The 7,232-nt window shown below is 43.1% G+C and overlaps 1 long non-coding RNA gene across 1 annotated transcript; it reads left to right on the forward strand.

Moving 5' to 3' along the window:
• Positions 1 to 1,346: 1,346 nt before the first annotated feature.
• Positions 1,347 to 6,440, forward strand: LOC139703254 (uncharacterized). The gene is made up of 2 exons (XR_011705655.1): positions 1,347 to 1,952; positions 6,142 to 6,440. It is a non-coding gene; the product is annotated as an uncharacterized lncRNA (long non-coding RNA).
• The last annotated feature ends 792 nt before the right edge of the window (positions 6,441 to 7,232 follow it).

The raw sequence follows: 7,232 nt of genomic DNA on the forward strand, positions 1-7,232 counted from the left end.
CTGTTAATAGGATGGCATAATGTATCTGAATTGTGTGATAATAAAAAGTTCAAGATTAAATATAGAATTAGATTCCATAGCTGTGAGATAAGATTGTGTACTTTTCAGGTCATGGCAAAGAACATCTATCTATTTTAGCACATTGCAAGTGTGTTTTGTCTGTTTGTTTTCAGATTTCTAGCTGTGACCAGATGTCAAGAACTACAAAGAATGATTCCAGTGAGGCAATCCCCTATGGAGCAGCCACTTATTATGTATATTTATGATAATCTACTGTTATTCTCTGAGACATACCCACCTTGTTTGTGAGTCAATCTGGATTCTTGAATAGACATATGATAGGTATATCAGGTCTAATTTCTTTCAATTCTTGGAACTATTCCTTGTAACTGTTCCAAAAATGCTGAATTTCTTTTTACTTATTGTAGTTCATGAACATGATTTCAAAGACATCAAAGACATACACTTCTATGCAATAGAAAAGCCAATGTTTCATAAGTCAGACAGCCAATATGGGATACTGCCATTTGCTAAGACTATTTTAAACTACACAGTCAGCTGTTGATTAAAGGAATGCAGGATGTGTTTTGAGATCACAATAATTTTACAGTGATTTGCAAGTTTTAAGTGGACAAGTTGTAAGTAGATAAGTCTATATTCTGACTGGCAGAGTGAATTTATGTCCTCAGTCAATATGAGGTAATATAGTCAGTTCAAAGAAGTCCCTTTAACATCCTGGCATTTCCCTTTCCTATTTATAAATTTGTCCCACTAGAGGGACAGAGATCCTAAAGTGAAAAACTAGAAAACTCTGGCAATGGATTTTCATGTTATTATAGTGTATTTTTTCAAGATTTGAATTTGTCAGAAACATACCCAGGGCAAGGACTAATGTTTAAGTGATTTATTAAGGACGAATTACGGAGAGAAACAATTAAAAGCTAGAGGAAGCAGGAGAGGAAAGAGAAACAAACTAAACAAATGTACAAATTTGCAGTGGCTTCAGTTTACGCCAACCTGGAATCTTTTGATTGTAAATTCAACCTCATTATGTTCTTACTAGAAATGATGGAGCTAGGGTTTCATATTCTCCCTCAAACATTAGTTGTTGTTAATAGTTTCTTGAAAGGATATGAATATTCAGGCACTTTCAATTCTATGCTTATGTGAACAAGGTAGTTCTAGTAGCCCAATTAGTACTCCAAAGAAGAATCAGAGGTAAAGAATACCAAGATGGAGTAGATTTCCATAGTAAGAAAAGAAATTAAATCCAAGGAGTTCCAAATGGAACACACACAAGGTCAATGAGAGGTACTCAGTCTTCCCTTAATTCAAGGGCCACAGGTGTTGGGTGCAGAGCAGGCTGACCTGTGTTGTCTGCAGGGCAGGCTGAACAGATGTTGGCTGCAAGATAGCCCACGCACTCAAACCCCCCCTCTATCTGGTCCTCTATCACCTGTTTGCCTCAAGTCTGAACATTCAACCCGGCTTAAGGCTGAACACTTAACCCCCCCTTGGGCCAACAAGGCAGCTTGCAGACCCAGAGGCCCCATTAGATTTGGGCTATAAAAACTCCCTCCTGCCAGGCCCCTCTCTCTCTTGCTCTCTCTCTTGCTCTTTCTCTCTTGCTCTCTCTCGCTTGCTCTTTATCTTTCTTACGCGCGCTCTCTGTCTCTCTCTTGCTCTTGCTCTCTCCCTGTTCATCTCTTCTCTTTTCTCTCTCTCTCTTTCCTTCTTTCCTTTCTCTTTGTTGCACTGCCGCAATAAAGATCTTTGGTTGCTCTGAGTGTTGTGGTCACTTTCCTTTCATTGGTGCCGAAACCCGGGAGAGGGTTAAAACCCACTTTTGGGTCCCTTTTCCTTCGGAAGTGCCACTCACTAGATGGCCTGAACCCAGGCCTGAACCCATTTTCTCGACTGCCAGAACTCCATCCACCACCGACCTTCGATTGGTGAGTTTCCCCTTCCTGGAGTCCTAAACCCAATGGTGGTGTCAGGAGGATTTGGCCGTTGATTGTCCGGCAAACTTCTTTGCCCACCTTCGGGGAGGAAAATGCCCCACCACAGCCTTTAAGGCTACGGTGGCCCTCAGGGACTCCTTCCTAGGGCAAAATAGACTCCTGGGTTCAAAATTATTCCCTTCCCTTCCCAGCTGTTAGTTACCAGCATAGGCTTTGTAGGTCTCCCTCAAAGGACTGTGTAACCTCTGTGGACACATAACAGAGAACTGAACATCACAGTCCACCCAGACCTTCACCATCTCTGTGGCTCTCCCAAAATCCTAGTCCTCACACCTTCAAGACTCGGCTGCTAGAGAGAACCTTACCCTCCCCTTCCTCCCTCTTCCCCTGTCTCTCTCTTTCCCCTTTTTCTGGCCCTGCAAGTCTCCAGCCTCTCCAGGAGGGGTCCCGAAAAGAAAAGCCTTGGCCAAGGTCTCCCACGGCTCCAGCTCCGTCCAGGACGAGAGCTTCGACTGTCAGGATTCGGTGACGACCAATCTCTGCAGCTCGAACCTGCCACTAAGGCACTCCTGATTTTTGGCTCTAGCGGGGACGCCCCTTTTGCCAATAAATCAGTTTCCTCCTTCTCTCTTATACTACGGTTGCGTCTCCTTCCTTCTCCTCTATACCAAGTTTGCGTCCTCTTCCCTCCTCCTTTTACTACTTTGCGACATGGGTAATGTGTCCTCTCTGCCGGTTGACTCTCCCCTACAATGCCTCTTGGATAACCTCAAAACCCTCTCCTTGACACCAGGCATCAAAGCCCCAAAATTGATCAAATATAGCACCCAGGCCTGGCCCACTTATCCCTTAGACAAACAAAGCAGATGGCCCCCCTTTTGGGTCCCTGGATCCCTCCATTCTAAGGGATCTCTACAATTACTGTGAGCATTCGAAAAAATGGGTAAAAAGCTGCTATATCAAAGCTTTCTTCTTGCTTGTGTTCTCTGCACCTCTTGCAGACCTCTGCAAATTCTTCTAGCTTGCAAACCAACACCCACAACCACTGATCCCCAATCTCCTCCTCCTCTGGACTCATCCACTACTTTTGACCCTACTGATAAATTTCCACCCTATCGCCCGGCTCAAATAGGTCCTCATCCTCAACCTTCTGCCCCAGCCCCTCCACTGTCTCCCCCACCTGAACAACCTGACTTCTCCTCTCCACTCACTAGATCAAAAACCTAAACAACTGCCTTTCCTCAAACCATTGCCTCTTTTCTGAGGTAGCAGGTACTGAAGGAATCCCACTCACTCCTCTCTTCTCCTGTCAGTGCCCACACCGGGTCCCACCAGGTCCTCTTACCAGCTAACCCAAAGCTCAAACAAGCTGAGGAGAGCCCTTGGACCCCTATCAGAGATCTGGTGAAAATGGCCTTTAAAGTTGCTTTGTCATCACTGAAAACAGGTTACTAAGAATTGTCCCTTACAGGCTTTTTTGGGATACTCACTCCCATCCTCCCCTCTGCTCTACCTGTTCTACTGCTCAAGTTTTCCTTGCTAGGGAAAATCCTATTCTTTTACATCACTCCTTCCTCATTCTCAGATCCACCGAGCTACTCTCAGCCCCACCTTCCCATCTTCCCCTCCTTACCCAGGCCCACAGAAAAGGCTTAACTGACCTTCTCCAAAAATCTTCACCATGGCTGATTTTAGGATTTCCAGCAAAAGAATCCCTATAAAAAATTTTAGTGTAGATAAACTTCCTATTTTCCTGTTGCCCTGTTTTACTTGGTCACTGGCTGGAAAAATCAGCACTCCAGGCGCTGGACACCCCCTTACTAGTTTTTCACAAAATATGTAAAACAAGGCCACTGGCTTTGAGCTGGGGCTTCACAGAGAAGGCTACATTTCTAAGAAAGTTACCAAATGGGCTCCATGATAACAGCTGGCAGGGGTGGGGAGGGTTGGGGGAAGAGGAGAGAAAGGGAAATAAAAGCTCTCCCCCTCCCAATTGTCCTTGAAGGGTTAACTTGCCCAGAACAGAGGGAAAAAAAAAAACTGCTTTTTGTGAACTTCTGCAGACTGCGAACTTCTGAGCCCCTTCCCTTACATGTTGGGTACAAAATTCTGAAACAACCTAAACTTGGGGTTCAGGGGATTAATTGATTACATCAGAAGATGTGCCCTCTAAATCCAGCTGCAACCAAATAAAACTATTTCCCTATTTTCAGTGCTATCTTAGGTGCCTTGCCTTGTCTGTCCCTACAACAGTATAATTCTATATACTTAAACATTGTTCATGTTTTCATGAAATGGTCAACAGATGTGATTAATTGTGTACTGCAAATAACAAAATATCTCTTATTAAAATGGAATAATTTGCCTAAATTCAGAAATTTACAAGGATTATTTAAAAATGTAAAAAAAAGAAAGAGTTAACAAATAGAAAAGAGAAATTAAAAGGTTCTAGGTATGGATTTAATAGAAGAAAAATATGTTTCTGGATAAGAGAGTCTATTAAGTAAATAAGAGGGTTTAAGTAAGTGCTAAAGAAGGTCTGTATATACAACTATGGTTAAACAACAACTGTTATTTTGCAATATTGTAATATGTTATTTCTCTAAAAGCTAAACTTGATTAATATAAAAACATCAATAGTAATTGTGGTACTATTACTCTTCTTTGTATATTAAATGTGTTCATATTTTCCAGGTATATGTCATTAAGATAGAAGCTTTAAAAAAAAAAAAAAAACTATATCAAGCTGGTGTTCTCCAAAAGGTTGCATGGTTATTTTAGGCTTATAAAAATAACATATCGGAGATTTATTTATATCATTTAATGTTTTATAACTGGACCTGTTATCAATAAGATTAATATAAAGTTCTATACACTGGGTACAATTTAAATGTAATATACTGTATTATCTAGTATTCATGTGACATCAAACAACAATATATGTAAATTTTATAAAATAATATTTAAAAACAAAGATCAGTTCTATAGTAGAACACTTTACCTAAGATTTATAAATCTTAGCCTTACCTGAGATAAGGCTGTGCTTCCCATCTTACTACATGTCAAAATGACTCCAAAGTAGGCCAGACTTCAGCTAAAGCCCAATACTCTTAATTTAGGGTGAAACTGACTTTGCTGGATGTTTATGATCAAGACTTAAAGTTAAATTAAAATGGCCAAGAAAACCAATATTTGGCTCTGGCCCTCTGAGTCAGTCTGAATCCAGGGAACAGGGAACTTCTCTAAAGAGCTTTGCAACTCTGGGCCACATAACCTCCTGATCAGGGAGATTAATGAGACCACTGGAGAATGAAAAGCCAATCAGTGCATTTTCTGTGAATAGGAGGGTCATTGGAGACAGGAGACATCCCTGATGCTTCCAAGGGAAGCCACATGGTCAAGTAAGACCTGGACCCATCCTAGCACAAATGGCACTAGCAGAACTAAGAAGCTGCTCTCAGGTTCCCCCACGAGCAACCCCTATGGGAACTCGGCTGACTCTTAACAATAGATAGAAACAAAGTCAATTTTGACCAACTTGATCTTAAATACCTACCAAAACCAGTTAAGCCAAAACCAGTCATTCCTGGGAGTAATGAAGGACAAGAACAGCTAGAAAAGAGGAGATAGCAACTAAGCCAACAGGCTCCATGGGGAATGTTCAGTCAAGTATGGCCTTGGCTCCTCCCCCTCACAGGACCCCTATTAGTCCTCTCTATGTTTCTCCTAATAGGACCATGTCTATTAAATTGCCTACAGAAGTTCATGCAAGATCAGATACACAAATTCACCAACAAGCTGGTCAATCAACTACTTCTTTAAGACTACCAGCCCTGATGCCCAAGATGGACACCTACGACTCATGACCAACTCCTCTGGCTCCAGAGACTCTGTGCCCATCTAAAACCCTCTCTAACCCTTTTTCCAATTTTCACAACCCCTCTTTCACTTCCTAGGAATGAGAACTACTCTCCAGCACGTCCACTCTGCTTATTCTGTCTGCTCTACAGTATCCCCACAAGGAAGCATCAAACCTAAACTCCCTCTGGTACCACCATGTCTCCCACCTTAAAAAGGCACTTGTTCCAAATGTCCAGTCCTGGACTTCCACCATGCCCACCAAACTCAAAATTTCTTGCCAACCCTCTTCTTCTTTTACTAATCATTATTCTCTCTCAAGTTTTTATCTCAAACCACAGATACTGCTTCTACATCCAAGCGACATGACACCAGGATGACACCACCCACTCTCAGTTTATGGGTCAAGGCGATTGCCCTTCCACTGGCTGCAAGCGGTCTGTCACCCTTAACATTACTGGATTCAACCAAGCCACCTCCAATACTTCCTAGAGTCCCTGCTACAGGACCAGTGGCTGATACCAAGAATCTCCTCCATCTAGGACTGGTTTGATGCCATCGAGGACTTGTGGCTTCAAGGAACTTTTATGGACTTTACCCCTACCACAGTAGTTGTCTGTAGCCACTGAGTGTTATTTCTGGCTGCCCTGGTGTTCTCAGACCTGTCCCCCGAACATTCCTCCACTTCCCCTTCTAGGTCTAACGCCGCCCACCATTAGGCAGGAAGAAGCCAGAGGACTTTACGCCGTCCCCTGTGTCACTTAGAAAAACAAAAAGGGAGGAATGTTGGGTGCAGAGCAAGCTGAACTGTGTTGTCTGCAGGGCAGGCTGAACAGATGTTGGCTGCAAGATAGCCCACGCACTCAAACCCCCCCTCTATCTGGTCCTCTATCACCTGTTTGCCTCAAGTCTGAACATTCAACCCTGCTTAAGGCTGAACACTTAACCCCCCCTTGGGCCAACAAGGCAGCTTGCAGACCCAGAGGCCCCATTAGATTTGGGCTATAAAACTCCCTCCTGCCAGGCCCCCCTCTCTCTCCCTCTCTCTCTTGCTCTTTCTCTCTTGCTCTTTCTCTCTTGCCCCCCCCCTCTTGCTCTCTCTCTTGCTCTTTCTCTCTTGCTCCCTCTCTCTTGCTCTTTATCTTTCTTACGCGCGCTCTCTGTCTCTCTCTTGCTCTTGCTCTCTCCCTGTTCATCTCTTCTCTTTTCTCTCTCTCTCTTTCCTTCTTTCCTTTCTCTTTGTTGCACTGCCGCAATAAAGATCTTTTGGTTGCTCCAAGTGTTGTGGTCACTTTCCTTTCAACAGGTACTGCAAATAATTGAGAGAAATAACAGTGACTCAAATTCAGAATTCACTCACCAGAGTTGGGGTTTTACATTTAGACAAATAAAACAGAAATTTAGTGGTCTATT

The sequence above is a fragment of the Marmota flaviventris genome, chromosome X (genome assembly GCF_047511675.1).
Source record: "Marmota flaviventris isolate mMarFla1 chromosome X, mMarFla1.hap1, whole genome shotgun sequence".
NCBI classification, from domain to species: Eukaryota; Metazoa; Chordata; class Mammalia; order Rodentia; family Sciuridae; genus Marmota; species Marmota flaviventris.